General features: G+C 42.0%; 1 protein-coding gene across 1 annotated transcript in view; it reads left to right on the top strand.

The window, feature by feature from the left end:
- Window positions 1-3,969: 3,969 nt before the first annotated feature.
- PLXNA2 (plexin A2) overlaps window positions 3,970-15,773 on the top strand; it is a 502,290-nt gene continuing 490,486 nt past the window's right edge. The window contains exon 1 of the mRNA XM_089668339.1: window positions 3,970-4,352. The gene's annotated coding sequence lies outside the window, so the exon portion shown is untranslated. The remainder of the gene's footprint in view (window positions 4,353-15,773) is intronic.

Genomic DNA, 15,773 nt, shown 5'->3' with positions numbered 1-15,773 from the left:
ACTTTTAGAAGTGTACCATCTTTGAGATATAGAATAGTCTCTAATATTATCAAACACCCAGTGAAATCTGCTTTCTTCCAAGCCATGAAAGGGTTTTACCCTTGTTAGAAATGTGCTGTATGCCAATATAACTGGTTTAAAGGAAGAAAAATCACCTCTTTTCAGTCTCAACAGACATCCAAAATATATTGTATAACTACAATCATTACTTGTGCTTCAAAAAATATTGTATACATGCTACAGTGCCCTTGCAGCCTGCAGTATGTTAAAAGAAGCAATATGTGCTTTAACCACTTGCCCTCCTGAGGATTTACCCCCCTTTCTGACCAGGCCATTTTTTGCATTATGGCACTGCATTACTTTAACTGACAATTGTGCGTTCATGCAACACTGCACCCAAATGAAATTTACGACCTTTTTTCCCACAAATTGAGCTTTCTTTTGGTGGTATTTGATCGCCTGTGCAGTTTTTATTTTTTGCGCTATAAAAAAAAAAGACCGTCAATTTTGAGAAAAAAAAACCTGTATATTTTTTACTTTTTGCTATTAAATACGTCCAAAAAAAATCTAATTTCATCACACATTTAGGCCAAAATGTATTCTGCTACATGTCTTTGCTAAAAAAAATCCTAATATGTGTAAATTAATTGGTTTATGTGAAAGTTTTAGCATTTACAAATGGCGGTATAGATACTGGTATTTTTTTATTTTTACTAGTAATGGCGGCGATCAGGCCTGGCTTTAGCCTTGTCAGGTACTTCTTCCTAACACTGCTCCTACTCTTTCCCTAACCAACAGGACTCTATCATTGTTCTAATCCCACACTGTGGGCATACTGAAAAGCACAGAATCTGCCTTTTAAGCATATCTGTGTCAAGCTGAAAGCCCAAATCTTGTAGAATTTCAGCATCCATTGAGAGGTGCCGTTCTCCTCAACATGGCTTCCTGGAGCTGTTTTTGCTGGAGGAGAGATCTATTGTTGCTCGAGGGGTAATTTTTTGTAGCAGGGTCTATTATTGCTGGAGGGGGGATCCATTGTTGAGTGAGGGGTAATGTGTTATAGGAGGGTCGATTATTGCTGGAGGGGGGATCTATTGTTGCTTGAAGAGTAATTTGTTGCAGGAGGGTCTATTATTTCTGGAGGGAGATCTATTGTTGCTCGAGGGGTAATTTGTTGTAGGAGGGTCTATTATTTCTGGAGTGGAGATCATTTTTGCTCAAGGGGAATTTTTGGCAGAAAGGTCTACTATTTCTGGAGGGGAGATCTATTGTTGCTCGAGTTCCAATTTGTTGTAGGAGGGTCTATTATTGCTGCAGGTAGATCAATTGTTGCTTGAGGGGTAATTTGTTTTAGGAGGTTCTATTACTGCAGGTGGTGGATCTGGGGAGTTTATTGTTGTGAGCTGAAGAGGATTTATTTCACTTTTTTGCTTTTCTTGTTACCATTAACAAATTTCATAAATTTTACTTATCACCACAAAATAATACATTCTCTAAAAGGGGTGGTACTGGGGGTGAGTAGGGGGAGACACCAAGAGATGGTGCTCAGAGGTGGGTAGGAGGAGACACCAAGGGATGGTGCTCGGAGGTGGGTATGGGGAGACACCAAGGGATGGAGCTGGGAGGTGAGTAGGGGGAGGCACCAAGGGATGGTGCTCGTAGATGGGTAGGGGGAGGCACCAAGGGATGGTGCTCGTAGATGGGTAGGGGGAGGCACCAAGGGATGGAGCTGGGTAGGGGGAGACACCAAGGGATGGAGCTGGGAGGTGGGTAGGGGGAGACACCAAGGGATGGAGCTGGAAGGTGGGTAGGGAGGACACCAAGGGATGGTGCTCGGAGGTGGGTAGGGGGAGACACCAAGGGATGGTGCTGGGAGGTGGGTAGGGGAGACACAAAGGGATGGTGCTCGAAGGTGGGTAGGGGGAGACACTAAGGGATGGTGCTGGGAGGTGGGTAGGGGGAGACACAAAGGGATGGTGCTGGGAGGTGGGTAGGGGGAGACACAAAGGGATGGTGCTCGGAGGTGGGTAGTGGGAGACAACAAGGGATTAATATGGGAGGTGGGTAGGGGAAAACACCAAAAGATGGTGCTCAGAGTTGGGTAGGGGGAGACACCAAGGGATGGTGCTCGGAGGTGGGTAGTTGGAGACACCAAGTGATGGTGCTGGCAGGTAGGTAGGGGGATACACCAAGGGATGGTGCTGGGAGGTGGGTAGGGGGAGACACAAAGGGATGGTGCTCGGAGGTGGGTAGGGGGAGACACTAAGGGATGGTGCTTGGAGGTGGGTAGGGGGAGACACTAAAGGATGGTGCTGGGAGGTGGGTAGGGGGAGACACTAAGGGATGGTGCTCGGAGGTGGGTAGTGGGAGACACCAAGGGATTAATATGGGAGGTGGGTAGGGGAAAACACCAAAATATGGTGCTCAGAGGTGGGTAGGGGGAGACACCAAGGGATGGTGCTCGGAGGTGGGTAGGGGAAGACATCAAGGGATTGAGCTGGGAGGTGGGTAGGGGGAAACACCAAGGAGTGGTGCTGGGAGGTGGGTAGGGGGAGACACAAAGGGGTGGTGTTCGGAGGTGAGTAGGGGGAGACAGGAAGAGATGGAGCTGGGTAGGGGACAACACCAAAAGATGGTGCTCGGAGGTGGGTAGGGAGAGACACCAAGGAATGGTGCTCAGAAGCGAGTAGGGGGAGACATCAAGGAATGGAGCTGGGGGGTGGTTAGGGGGAGACACCAATGGATTGATCTGGGAGGTGGGTAGGGGGAGACACCAAGGGATGGTGCTGGGAGGTGGGTAGGGGGAGACACCAAGGGACGGTGCTCGGAGGTGGGTAGGGGGAGACACTAAGGGATGGTGCTGGGAGGTGGGTAGGGGCAGACAGAAAGGGATGGTGCTCGGAGGTGGGTAGTGGGAGACACCAAGGTATTGATCTGGGAGGTGGGTAGGGGAAAACACCAAAAGATGGTGCTCGGAGGTGGGTAGGGGAGACACCAAGGGATGGTGCTCGGAGGTGGGTAGGGGGAGACATCAAGGGATTGAGCTGGAAGGTGGGTAGGAGGAGACACCAAGGGATGGTGCTGGCAGGTGGGTATGGGGAGACACCAAGGGATGGAGCTGGAAGGTGGGTGGGGGGAGACACCAAGGGATGGAGCTGGAAGGTGGGTAGGGGGAGACACCAAGGGATGGTGCACGGAGGTGGGTAGGGGGAGACGCCAAGAGATGGAGCTGGGAGGTGGGTAGGGGGAGACACCAAGGGATGGTGCTCGGAGGTGTGTAGGGGGAGACACCAAGGGATTGATCTGGAAGGTGGGTAGGGGAAAACACCAAAAGATGGTGCTCGGAGGTGGGTAGGGGGGTACACCAAGGGATTGATCTGGGAGGTGGGTAGGGGAAAACACCAAAAGATAGTGCTCGGAGGTGGGTAGGGGGAGACACCAAGGGATGGTGCTCGGAGGTGGGTAGGGGGAGACACCAAGGGATGGTGCTCGGAGGTGGGTAGGGGGAGACACCAAGGGATGGTGCTCGGAGATGGGGACATGGAAGGGGGAAGTGCCTGCACCTATTCTCTGAGAGAAAAAAATCCCTGCAACAGACGCATAACAAATTGCAATGTTGTAAACTGGCTAAAGGAAAGTAAAGCCTGCTGCATTTGTGGCACCAAAATAGATGTGAACGCAATGCAAACGCAATTCTGTAAAGAAAATGCCAAAAGACATGCCGCACTTGTGGAATTGAGTGATAAAGTGCAAAGAATCGGCAGGCACTAAGTCGTGCATGGGCCCATTGCAATCCCATTGCCAGGTACAGCACACCCGGAATTCAGCTGATGTGTGAGAGCGGGAGACTCCTCATGTGTGAGGAAAGCGTTAAGCTGCCCTGTGACAGTATGCTAATGATTTGCATGGCAATAGAGGGAGGTAGGCTCTGGAAGGCAGTATGGCTGATCCTAATGTGTGTAGAAGGGGGAGTTTCTCTGTTCGCCTGTGAATGTGAGGAGAGAGAGGGAGCTACTGTAGAGCTGCCTGGGAAAGCGGAGAGGAGTGCACGGAGCTGAGGAAAAAGCGGCTCTGAGAAGAGAAGTGAGGAGAGGAGCACTACTGCAACCCACAGGAAGAATAGGAGGGCAGGACGGGGCACTGTGGAGGCACCGACACAGCCATTCAGGAATACACACCGGACTGGGGGGGGGGGAGGGAGTCGGTGCTGGTGCATTCAGTGCTGTTCACTTGCTCGGTGCATTCAGTGCTGGGGCTGCTCGGTCTGGCGCTCCAGCTGTCTGCCTTTGTGGCTCACATGAGGATTATCTTGCGGCTGGCTGGAGCTGTTGACGGCACAGGAAAATGAGGAGGTAAGAGCGGCACCCCGGCTTACATGGCGGCGTGTGTGTAATGCGGAGCTCAGCTACTAATGCGCCCCATTGTGCAGGAGACCCGGGGAGGGGGGTGATGTGCGGTCCTGGCTGTGGGATGTGTGGGGCTCACAGCACGTACTGAGCGCCGGTATAAGTCAGCGCTCCCAGGACTGCGGGACCGGCCATTGCAGGTGCTCAGCCCCCCTCACACCGTACAGGCAATGATACACTCTGCATTGCCATTCAACGTCATTAGTCTGCTGGGTGGCCATTGCCCTCTGCCATTAGCAGAGAGAAGGATCGCCCGACTCCTGGGAGCCTTGGCACCATCCCGGTCACCTTAGAATGCGCACAATGCGCCAGGGATAGGGATCAAGGCTGAGCTTTCCTGTCATTACCACGATACGGATGGCTTCTACTACAGCCTATTCATACTCATTTACTGCAACCATTAAGGATCCCTGCGAGCAAAGCCTTGCCTTTTATTGGACCTATTTTATACATTATATTCCAGTTATCAATCACATGCTTTACATTCTTCAATGGATGTATATACACCTTCCAAGCAACAACTAATGCTCCTCTAGGACACAGATATTGCTTTCATTACATCTGTGGGGTATATGACATATTGGACTGGAGATTCAATCATATTCTTTATTTTGTATCAGTCCTATTCTTTATATTTGTTTTATCAATCATATCATTTATACTGATGAATGGCTCTCTATGCCTCCTTTAAAGTACTGGCACCCAAAGCCAAAGTCTTTGCTTTCATTACGTCTGTGGGGCAAATGACATATTGGCCTGGAGATTCTAGATTTATCAATCGTATTCTTTATATTTATCAATTGTATTCTTTAGATTTATTGATCAGATTCTTTATATTTATCAATCATATACTTTAGATGACTGGTTCTGTATACCCCCTTTAAAGCAATACCTACTGGTCCCCAAAGCCATAGTCTTTGCTTTCATTACATCTCTGGGGTAAATGACATATTGGGCTGGAGATTCTATATTTATCAATCGTATTCTTTATTTTTTAGCAATCATATTCTTTATATTTGTTTTATCAATCATATCATTTATACTAATGAATGGTTCTGTATGTCCCCTTTAAAGTACTGGCACCCAAAGCCAAAGTATTTGCTTTCATTAGGTCTATGGGGTATATGACATATTGGCCTGGAGATTCTGGATTTATTAATCATATTCTTTATACTTATCAATTGCATTGTATAGATTCATCAAATTCTTCATATTTATCAATCATATACTTTAGATGAATGGGTCTGTATACCCCCTTTAAAGCAATATCTACTGATCCCCAAAGCCAGGCTTTGCTTTCATTATGTCTGTGGGTTAAATTACATATTGGCCTGGAGATTCTATATTTACCATTCGTATTCTTTATATTTATCAATTGTATTCTTTAAATTTATTCATCAGATTCTTTAAATTTACCAATAATAAACTTTAGAAGAATGGATAGTTCTACATACCCCCTTGAAAGTACTGCCACCCAAAGCCAAAGTCTTTGCTTTCATTAGGTCTATGGGGTCAATGACATATTGGCCTGGAGATTCTATATTCATCAGCCAGATTCTTAAAATTTATCAATCAAATTCTTTATATTAATGAATAGTTCTGTAAACCCCCTTTAAAGCAATGCCTACTGGTTCCCAAAGCCAAAGACTTTGCTTTCCTTAGGTCTATGGGGTCAATACCATATTGGCCTGGAGATTTCTATATCCATCAAGCAGATTTTTTATATTTATCAATAAGATTCATTATATTTAATAATGGCACTCTTTATCCATCATATCCTTTATATTAATGAATAGTTCTGCATACCCCCTTTAAACCAATACCTACTGGTCCCCAAAGCCAAGGAATTTACTTTCATTAGATGTATGGGGTAAATGACATATTGATCTGTATATTCTATAGTTATCAATTATAGTCTTCATATTTATCAACCAGATTCTTTATATTTATCAAAAAGATTTGTTATATTTAATAATCGTATTCTTTATCAATCATATCCTTTATATTAATGAATAGTTCTGTAAACCCCCTTTAAAGCAATGCCTACTGGTCCCCAAAGCCAAGGACTTTACTTTGATTAGATGTATGGGGTCAGTAACATATTGGCCTGTATATTCTATAGTCATCAATTATATTCTTTATATTTATCAATCAGATTCTTTATATTTATGAATGGTTGTATATACTCCTTCAAAGCAATTACTACTGGTCCCCTTAAGTCAAAGCTTTTCCTTTCATTGTGTCTATGGGATAAATGATATATTGTCCTGTATATTTTATATTTATCAATTATATCCTTTATGATAATGAACGGTTAAAGCCACAACTAATGGTTTCCAAAGCCTTGCTTACATTAGGTCTGTGGGGTAAATGGCACGATTGCCCTCTATATATGCCATATACATCAATCATATTCTTTATATTCATGAGTGCATGTGTATACTCCTTCAAAGAATCAGCTAAGGATTCCTTAAGCCAAAGCTTCTGTTTTCATTACCTCTATGGGGTTAATGGTATATTGGCCTGCTTATTTTATACATATCAATCACATTCTTTACATTTATGAATGGTTCTGTATATCCTCTTCCAAGCAATAACTAGTGGTCCTTAAAGTCAAAGCTTTGCTTTCAGTAGGTCTCTGGGGTAAATGATACTATTGGCCTGCGTAATCTGTATTCTTTAATCATATTCTATATATTTATTAATAATATTCCTCGTATTTATTAATCACACTCTTTATGTTTGTCAATAGTTGTATATACTCCTTCAGCAACAACCAATGGTCCTCTTAAACCAAAGCTTTGCTTTCATTAGGTCTGTGGGATAAATGACAATATTGGCCTGCATATTAACCTATATTCACCAATCACATTCATTATATTTATCAATCACATTATTTTTATTTATCAGTGGTTGTATATTCCTATTCAAAGCAACAACTAATGCCCCCCTTACTTCAAAGCTTTTGCTTTCATCATGTTGATGGAGTAAATTACATATTATCCTGTTTATTTTACGTTTATCAATCCTGCTCTTTATATTATGAATGGTTGCATTTTCTCATCCAAAGCAACAACAAATAGGCCCTAAGAGCCACATAGGGTATATAACATATTAGCCCTTTTATTTTTTATTCATCAATCATATTCTTTATATTATGAAGGCTTTTATATACTCATTCAAAGCCACAACTATGCCATAGCTTTTGCTTTTGTTATGTCTGTAGGGTAAATGACATAGTGACCTGTTTATTCTATACTTATCAGCCCTTTTCTTTATGTTAATAATGTTTTTATGTATACTATTATTGTTTGTATTTACTTATTCAAAGCCACAACAAATGATCCCTTGTGAGTCAAAGCTTTTGCTTTCATTGTGTCTATGGGGTAAATGACATATTGGCCTGTTTATTCCTTATTTATCAGTCCTATTCTTTAGATTATGAATGGTTGTGTTTGCTCATTCAAAGCTACAATAAATGGGCCTGTAAGAGCCAAACGTAGCAAATGAAATACTGGCCTGTTTATTTTATATTTATCAATCATATTATTTATATTGTGAATGGTTGTATATACTCACTCACAGCAACAACAAAGGTCCCCTAAGAGTCAAAGCTTTTGATTTTATTAGGTCTGTGGGGTAAATATATTAGCCTGTTTATCCTTTATTTATCAATCCTATCATATTTATCAATTGCATATATTATCACTCGTTGTATTTGTATTATTATTGGCTGTATTTACTCATTCAAAGCAACAACAAATGATCTCAAGCTTATGCTTGTATGATGCCTATTTTATGGGGTAAATGGCCTTTTCACCTTTGTGTTCTATATTTATCAATATTCTTTTTTACCTTATTACATTTACTGCTGCATTTATTCATTCAAAGCAACAACAAATGGCCCCTTGTCAAACCATTTGCTTTTGTTATTTCTTTATGGGGTAAATATCTTATTGGTCTGTTTATTCTATATTTAGCAATCATATTCTTTATATTATTAATCATTTTCTTTATATTGTTACTGGTTGTATTTACTCATTCAAAGCAACAACTAATGGTCCCCAAAGAGTCAAACCTTTGGCTTCCATTATGTCTACTTTATGGAGTACATGACCTATTGACCTGTCTATTCTATATTTATCAGTCTTATTCTTTATACATGACAATTTGCTTTTCACTTAATGCCTTTGTAGCTGGTGGTTTCTTTATAAACATTCTATATGTTCTTATTTGGCTTTGCCATTTTTTGCTGTTGTCTGTCACTAAATACAATCTAGTTTTTCCAATCCTTTAAGGAAGAGGTTAAAACTAAAACCCCACCTCCAGCACTATTCAAATTGCTTTTCGTTATGTGATTGTATTTTTCTGTTTAATATTAATATGCGGCATCCCATTTTTCAGTACAAATGATGTGTGAGATGCACATCTATTAAGATCTTCCACAGTTCACCCAGCACGGCAATACCTCATCAGTACACTATTTCATATGTGGCCAGGGTGCTAGTGAAGTTTGGGGGGAAAAAAAATTGAAATTGGAATATAAAGATGAGTGAGAAGCTGCATTGTTGAAACCGAAATATAGTCCATTATAATGTGCCTGCTTATACTAGGAAAATTGATGGGCTACAACTGGTAAATATCCATTACAGGAACAGCGTGTGGCATGTATAGGTTTGGCTGTTGTAATCTAGAAGATTTTTTGGGGAGAGTAGACTGTGCCAGTTATGTGGCAGCATATTCCTGTAAAACAGATTAGGCCAGTTCTGTTGCTGTAGTGCAAATAGAAATTCAAAGTAATATGATAATATGAATGCAAGGTATATAGAGCTGGTCAAAGGAGAAGAAAATAAATCATGACATTTGCAGTACTGCAGGAATTTTAGCAAGCTCATTCCAAGTTAAAACATATTTCAAATTCATTAATGGCATTTATTAGGTCTAACAGATGTGTGTAAAATTGGCTTGGCATAAATGGCTTGGATGTGCTGGAAGTTATTGTGTGCCATAGAGAGTTTACATAGTGTTCAGAAGTATCATGGAGAGCCTATTCTCTCACTCTGTTACGCTTGGTATTGAACAATAGATGTAGAATGATATGGTGGTTAGGACTGTTATTCTCATTTTCATATATGGTGGATGACTGTTACAGCATGCAGTGGTTCCCAACCTCATTTCTCAAGTACCCCCAACAGGTCATGTTTTCAGAATTTCTTTCACTTTACACAGGTGCTTTAAAGCCCCTTCTACATTATCGAGTGCGGGAACAAGCGTTAATTTTGACATGCAATTTTCACTCGATTCCCTGTGTTGCATTCAAGTGAATGGGCTGCCCTACGCATGTTTGTCACCCAACTAGAAGCTCCTGCTCCTTTTTCAGCAACAAGCTTCATATGATTTTTAAAGGAGCATTTTGTTGCAATTGCTGTGTGATCCTGTCGCATGACAATCGTTACAGAATCGCATCGCGTTTGGGGTGCCATTAAAGGATAATGGCACCCAAATGCACACAGCGCATACTACGATTGCCATGCGATTCGGGAATCCCAATTGAGAAGTGTGAATGGAGCCTGAAGCTGGCTACACACAGTCCAAAAATCGTCTGGTTCAGCAGGAATTGGCCAACATTCGGACCATGTGTACAGCTGTCCTTGTGACAGAAGCTGGTCTAAGGACCGGCTTTTGATGAAAAGACACACTAGAAAACTAGCGTCCAATCAGCGCTCGCAGCCAATGGCTGTCAGTTCTGATTAGTGTGCTCTGAGTGGGGGGGGGGGCACAGCAGGAAAGATCGCTGTACCAACATCGCTTAGTTAGTATGGCGATCTCTCTCTTTTTTTTTTTTTCTTTTTTTTCATTCAGCCCACTGGTTTGAACAAAAAAAAACCTGAATGTGTCTACCAGGCTTAAGGGAAATTCACAAAACGTGGCATTTTGGGGTACTTGAGAAGTGAGATTGGGGACCACTGGTCTGTGGTAAAACATCAGATAAGCATGGTTCTTTTTCTTGTACTGGTATTACAGTGACTGCATTTCTATGGACTGCTATAGTTTATAGTTGATTACTTCATGTTGACTCAGGAATGTACTCTATATTATGTGCTCTATACTGTTGCTTGCCTCTGTTTCCATTCACTATGGTAGTCTTTCCATTGACTCTTTGCATTCACTGTCCAAGTGAGACAAACCAGATTAGAAAGTAAACAGGGCCCTGAAAGTGCTTAAAGGATTTGGTGAGCAATGTATATGAGGTGTCACCCTCCAGTGTCAGCCTGTCAGTTTTCAGGTGACGTGAAAAGGTAAACAGGCATTCTTGTGGCTGTGTGCAAGCAACATGAGACATTGAAAAACTTGTTGTCACAGACTTCCTATGATCTCAGCTGTTTAGAAGGGCACACATAAACAAGTTTGTCTTACATCTGTGTGCTTTGCATGTGTAGCTTCATTTCTTGTATCACAAGTTTCTTTACAATAAATAGTATTTAGAAGGGTTTCAAAAGACAACACAATGCACTATTTATACAGTATTAGCATGCATAACTAAAAACAGTCGGTTTTTGTTACGTTTATATTTGAATAACAAACCTACATGTGGGATGTGTATAGTGGCTAACCCCTTGCATGAGGTTCTTCCACTGAGTGCCTTTATTTTTTACTGGAAATAGACCAACCACATCATAATACACTACAGAGAAAGTTTTTGGGCAACTAAATATTTGCTCAAGTCCTGATAAATACTGAATCTGCCTTTGGTGATAATGTTGACATGATGGGGTTTATTTACTAAAGCTGGAGAGTCCAAAATCAGACTCCCTTCTGCATAGAAACCAATCCGCTTCTAACCTCAGCTTGTTCAATGAAGCTTTGGCAATGAAACCTGGAAGCTGATTGGTTTCTATGCAGAAGGGAGTCTGATTTTGGACTCTCCAGCTTTAGTAAATAAACCCCAATGAGTCTGTTGTAATGCTACATTTTAAATATCAATGGCTGGTACATTTTTATAAGATGCCACTTAGATGGCTGTTATATGCATTTTCAAAATACAGGCATTGAAAGAATAAAAATAGAAATGCAGACAGGTAGATAACACCTTAAGAATTATGGGCAAGTGTCACTTAATGCAAGATTTAAAAAAAACATATTGAAAACTGAACTCCAGTGCTAGGGTTACATTCTCTTCTGGGGATAGGTTACCAATAAAACTTTTTTACTTACCCAGTCTTCCACTCTCACAGACTCCTTCTGTTCTGCTAGATCGCTCCCAGTAGCCTTTGCTCCCCTTCGTTCTGGCAGTCACAGGTCCTCTAACACCATCAAATACAATGCAGGGTGCCAGGGGATCAGATAAGTAAAATGTATTTTTTGCGCCTCCCCAGACATAAACGAGCATTTAACCCTTTCCCTGGGGATAGGCTTTAGTTACATAGGGGTAGATTTACTAAAACTGGTGCATGGTAGCCAGGCAGCTTCTAAATTCAGCTTGTTAAGCAGGGGCGGGGCGGGGCGGACTGAACATTTGGAAACTTGGGCACTGGGTCAGTAGGGGGCCCCATGAGATGCCCCTGGTACCTTTTTCATAGGCTTTTTTGAGTTTGGGCAAGGACACAGGGGCCCCATGATCCCCTATTGCCTGGGGGCCCCATGAGTTGTCAGTCTGCCCCTGTTGTTAAGCTTTGGCAATAAAACCTGGAAGCTGATTGGTTTCTATGTAGAGTTGCACCAGATTTTGCACTTTCTAGCTTTAGTAAATAACCCCCATAATCTCCTCTCACATATAGCCGACAGCTTGCTGTAATGGCTCATGTACACTGCAGCTGCTAAACTGACATTCAGGAGCTGTTCAGCATTTTTTTTCAGCAGCCCCTGAACTCTCCTTTATGTTTTCCTATGTGTCCATGTACACACAGTCGTTTACAGGCAGTTGAGTTTACAGTTGTTTTTTGAATGCACCAAAATTGCATTCATTAGTATATTTTAGCCACGTGTAAATCGCGGTTACAAGCGTTTGCGTTTAGATGCGTTTTTTGACAGGCCCATATCCAGATTCTGTCCACAGCCTTTTTTCTTCATCAAAAATGCATGCAAAGCATTTTCCATGTATTCAAATGGACCTGGTACACCAGTGCAGTCAGTTCCAGGTTTTGCCATAAGGAAAAAATGGTAGAATGCGCCGCATTTTGCTGATGATGGGATCCATAGTGAATACAACCAGAAAAGACAGGTCATCTCAACACATACTGCTCTCTCTGCTTCTGCTCTCTCTATTTCTCTCAAAATGTCTGAAATAGTTATTTACTATTTTTCAGTGCATTCTGTTCATTTGGGAAGGTCTCCTGAGGTTGTTTTTTAAAAACGCTTCTAAACGCAAACGTGCATAAACGCGGCAAAATTTTCATAAATGCAGTATGCAAACGCGGCTAAACAGACGTTTTTTATCCTACGTTTTCTAGCAGTCAATTTCCAGCGGTCAGAAGAGTTTTCCAAACGCCCCGTGTACATGAGCCCTAAAGCACAAAAAGTAGTTTCTACAGCTGCTGTGCTGCATCTTCCTTTTAAGAGGTAGGTTATGTTGCATTTCTATGGTCTTATATGTAGCTACCCTCCCTTGCTCACTCCTGAGAAGGATTGTAACAATGTGCAAATGCACTCAGCGCTGGCATGTAACATCTCATACATCCTACCCTCTTTGCACTCCGTGCCCATGTATTACTGCCTCCAGGCTCCTGCATTAGTGACACTGACGCACAGTAAGAAAGGACTGTGCAAAGATCTATGGGATTTGTAGTGTACAAAGAGCAGTGCACGTGATGGCAAAGGTAAAGCAAATAGGAAGAGAGGAGAGAAAGAGAAGTTTGGGAGCGCCTGGAAGTCACATATATTGACTTGAAAACACAGTATACAATCATTTGAGGCAAAAACATATACATTGTTGGTGTGTAGGGTATGTTAAGGCAGTGTTGTTTGTGTAGAGGTGTATGGGTTAGTATCACTTTAATTACACAATTTGCTGGAATGTGCAACAGTCCCACGACAGCTGTACACATATAGTACATCTGTTCCTTCACTCTTCTCTCTAGTAAAAGTGAACGATTGGGATCTACTGACAGGGAGAGTCTCCAACAAATTGGAAAATTTCCTTGTGACACAGCAAATGGCTCTAACTGCTTAAGGCACTCAAAGTTTCCCAACAGCTCCAGAAAGGAAAGCATTAACACTTAGATTGCATTTACTTATGTGTTGTGGTGTGGTTACTGCAAAGCATGCTAACACATAGGTATATGTGGGTTGCTGTGCCATCATTTATTTTGAATAACTGTTAAAACACATAAATACAGTACACTACAAAGAACCTGCATTGGATAACAAAGGTGCAGGTTGCGCATTGCTGTACCATGACAGCCTATTCATATTGGGATTTTTTTTTAGCTGGAGTTGTACCTTAAACATATTCAGATTCTAGCTACATACAAAATATAGATGTCCTAGTAAACTGAAATTACTAACATACAGGTCTCAACTTACTACATGATTTAGTGAACTCTAGTGTGTGTTGGTGAACCTTTCAAGCTCTCAGCCAGGCAACTGGTATTTCTATAAAGAAACAGGCAATGGCGCCTGCCTATTTCTTTCATGTTAGGTGTATTTTGGGGCTCATTCACTAGCTGTGTTGACTGGCATTTCCTGCACTGGAACGCCAGTCTGGGCAAGAGCACCCAGAAAATAATTGTTTTCTATGTACCCTGTTCACACTGCAACTGAGCTCTTGGGTGCAGGTCACTCTGGCGCTCACCTGGAGGCTATGTGTATTGTCCATATGTATGCATAGAAACAGGAATGCGATGTTTCCACGGTAGGGATTCCTTGACTATGTTGATGGGGGAATCAAGAGATTTTCTTTCCAGAAGCCCATGGTTCCAGGGAAGAAAATCGCTACCCGGCTTAAGCTGAGTAATCCAAACAAGTGCAAAATGCAATAATATGATATGGAAAAAAAGAAATGGATGTAGTGCAAAAATCCAGCAAAAAAGGAATAACGAGATAAAAATATAGTTTACTCTAAACTCATATATGACAAAGGGGCAGTATAATATATGACTGCAGCAAAACACAAAGCAATACAAAGCAAAAAAGTCCAACTGCAACATTGATTGTTAGATTGTATTAAACTTAATCCTATTAACCCAAATTCCATGTGTCTGATGTGATTAAACAGTCCAAATGATATACCCTGATATGTGCAGGGAAGAGTCCAAACTTCAGGCAGAAGGGCTGAACCATGTAAAGACTGCTAATGTATGCCTAGTGGAACTTCACCCTCATTGAATGCATGTTCACCATTTAAGGTGGGCCTTAAATGTTGACTGAAGCCAGCCGTACACTAATTGTTTGAAATTTTTCATTTAAGAAAATTTGATGGATTTTCTAATCGTAAGCAGGGGTCGACGTTCGTTTTCAACTGTAGTGATTGCATCTGATTAAATGGTGGTGTTTGGCTGAGAATTTACTGCCTGGCTCTTTTAACAAAAGTTGATTGAAAAATCAATCAAATGTCCACGAATGCTCCAGTGCTCCCAACACCAACCCCCAGCAGCTGAGCAAAACACCAACGCCCCTGGTGTATCCAAGTTCAATAAAATCCAACTGTCCACCACCTCAGCGCCAATCCAACAATTAACATATTCCTGGGCAGTTGGATTTTTATTGATTGAAAAATCTACTGTACCAACAAACCATCCATGGAACAACTTTGAAATTTGAGCAGCTTAAAGTGGTTCTAAAGTCTTTTTCTTTTTCTTTACATTAAGGAAAAAAACACCCCACTACCTGTCCTACCTACCACCATCCCTAAACACTTCCCTGTCTTCTTTTACTGTTCCAAAGCTGTCTCTGGCTCCAGCACCACTCCCTTCACTTTCTTTTTTCACAGGAGACACTGAGGGCAACAGGATCTGTTGGCTCCTGCTGCTGTCAGTCAAACCTGTGTAAAGAGGGAGTGGGAGCATGCTTACATGCGCTGTGTGTGTCTATGGATGCACACAGCCCAGCTCGGGAGCATGCACACCCACAGGTGCTCCTTAGCACCCAGCTAAGGAGGCAGGGAGAAGTGACATCGTCAGGGAAGGACTGCCAGAAGAGCAGAAGAAGGTGAGAGTAGGTAAGTACACCTTACTTTTTGCATTTTTTACTTTTTACATTTATTTTTTCAAATAAGACTTTAGTATCACTTTAAACCCTTCCTGCCCTCCCTGGCATCCCCTTTAAAAGTTCTTATTACCTTAGGGTCAGGAAGGATCAGCGATCATGTGACCGCTTTGATTGGCTATTACAGTGGTCACATGATTGGAAACTGGTCCTGCCGGCTAATGA

Source organism: Staurois parvus, unplaced genomic scaffold (assembly GCF_062004578.1).
Source record: "Staurois parvus isolate SC_StPar_1 unplaced genomic scaffold, SC_StPar_1.0 ptg000056l, whole genome shotgun sequence".
In the NCBI taxonomy this organism is placed as follows: Eukaryota; Metazoa; Chordata; class Amphibia; order Anura; family Ranidae; genus Staurois; species Staurois parvus.
This window is presented reverse-complemented; position numbering and strand designations above follow the sequence as displayed.